We start from the raw sequence: 2,500 nt of genomic DNA, 5'->3' as shown, positions 1-2,500 counted from the left end.
AGTGCTAGAGTGAATGTTTGTATTTGCAAAAGCATAACTGGCTGGTGGCGTGCATCTTAGTGTTTATTTGTGTGTTTTTGAGTTTGTGTGTATGTGTGAGGGATTGTGTGTGTATGAGTGTATGTGTGTGTGTGTATGTGTGTGTTTGTGCATGCAAATAAGTGTGCGTGTGTACGGCAAATGTGAGTTTGAGTGTGTGTTTGTCTGGGTGTGTGCACTCGCGTGTGTGTGTGTGTGTGTGTATTCAAGTGTTTTTGTGTGTGTGTGAGTGTGAGGCTACGTAATACTTCCCCTCTGTGAGGAAAGAGGTTTCCTTTCGACTTGGCGCTCTGAATAAGAATCTAATGAAGCTAACAGTTGTAGCTAGCTAAAGCTAGCGCTGTAACTAGCTGCAGAGGTGTGTTGGTCACACTGCAGCCAACTGGAGAGACCCTCGCTCGATCCAGTGGTGGGCAAGTAGGTCCCATGTTACTCAACCTGCAGAATACACCAAACCAAACCTGTGTGTGAGTGTTTTCTTCTTTTGAATGCAGCTTAATTGGTAACCTGTTTTTCTAGTGTGTTTGTGTGTCTGTCTGCACAGTTGTACGTGTGTGGTGTGAGTAAGTGTGTGAATATGTGTAGGGGCATGTACATGTGTTTCTTTGCCGTCTGTTTTTGTGTGTGTGTGTGTGTGTGTGATTTCATCGTTATGAATGCAGCTTAATTGCTAACCTGTTTGTCTAGTGTGTTTGTGTGTGTGTGTGTGTGTGTGTGTGTGTGTGTGTGTGTGTGTGTGTGTGTGTGTGTGTGTGTGTGTGTGTGTGTGCGTGTGTGTGTGTGTGTATGTGTGTGTGTGTGTGTGTGTATGTGTGTGTGTGTGTGTGTGTGTGCCTGGTGATGTATTTGTATCTGGACTTCCATCTTTAGAAATGAAGCTTTGTCGCATTCCTGTCTGTCAGTGTGTACATGCTAAGACAGGCTTTGTCTCCAGCTGAGTATGTGACAGAATGGGTTTAGTGGCACAAGTTGCTACAAAGCAGATGCTACAGACTAGCTGTATGACAGAGAGAGCTACAAAGCAGTGCTAGGTGGTGTAGCTAAAAACATGCCATAGTACAGAAAGAACAAAGCAGCACTGAGTGCCGTAGCTATCGTCTAGCCATAGTACAGAGAGAAAGAAAGCAGTGTTAGGCAATGTAGCTAATGAATAGCCACAGTACAAACAGAGCGAAGCATTGTTAGCGGGTGTCCCTAAAATATAATAACAGTAAAAGGCAGCAGTAGGGACAAGGCCTCCTGATTGACATTTGAGACCCCCTGAAAGCCTAAACGGCAAAATTTGGGGGGCATCTGGTACAAATATTTTAAGATAGGAAGCAGAGGAATGTCATAAATGGGCGACAAGGATTTGTGGCGTTGAATTTTTAAATAGCCATAGCAAGAAGAGTTAAGAAAACAATGTTTACAACGAATGGTAAACATGAGCAAACATCGTCTTCGCAAGTTCTTCTTCTGCCCGTTTTGACACAGATCACTTTCCCTGATTATTTTCTTCAACGTTCAATCTTACTAAATATGCCAGAATCACAGAGCAAAACACCGGTATAACCTGTTTTGTAGACTGTGGCTGCAGGGTTCTTTCAGTTTAGAGATAATTGCTCAACGGATTCAGTCTGTTGCAAACATGTCAAAAGAAAACAAAGTTCATCATTAGATCATTTTGAATTCCCTTCTAAAAAGCCAAATAATAGAAACTTACAGTGTACGAAATTCCTACTCGGTATTTCGGACACACAGTTGGACACAGAATAATATTAACATTTGTGCTATCATGATTGATCTCTTTCGATTCCAGCGAGGTGCTTCTGTCTGACAAAGCTGGGTATGGATGGCAATTCCGCAGACCCGAAGGCTTTGCCTTTGCCTTCGTGGGCATTTCATCTTGCGTCTTTTCTATCTTGCATAAATGGGAGCTTGCGTCTTTATATAGATGGTTGCTTGGATATTTTGTCCTGCGAGTTGTTTTTAACGTTTGGTTGGGGATTCACGCTATAGCAGCTCTGGCTGTGGAATAAACATAAAGCATTACTATATGGTGGAGCTAATAGTTCAAGTCAGACAAGACAAAGCGGTACAAAGCTTGACTATTACAAACAGAAAAGTACAAACAGAAAAAAAGAAACAGACCAAACGAGGTTATGTGGCGTAGCTAATGAGTAGCCATCGAACAGTCAGAACAAAGCAGTGCTAGGTGGTGTAGCTACTGTCTGGCTGCAGTACATAAATACCACCTAGTCCAACAGGGCTAGGTAGTATAGCTTTCAGATAGCTGCAGTCCAGACTGTTTTTTTTTTTTTTTACTATTGCTTCTTTTTGGTTATTTGTTGTTGAATCGCACAACTTATGTTTCTCCACAATGTTTTCTACCATTGCATGCAGTTTTAGCTCTCAATGTTTAAGGGTGTCGACATTTTAGTTATTCTGTATCCTCACAACTCGTGGAAAGACATAACAAGGC

This window comes from Gadus morhua, chromosome 5, assembly GCF_902167405.1.
Source record: "Gadus morhua chromosome 5, gadMor3.0, whole genome shotgun sequence".
NCBI lineage: Eukaryota > Metazoa > Chordata > Actinopteri > Gadiformes > Gadidae > Gadus > Gadus morhua.
This window is presented reverse-complemented; position numbering follows the sequence as displayed.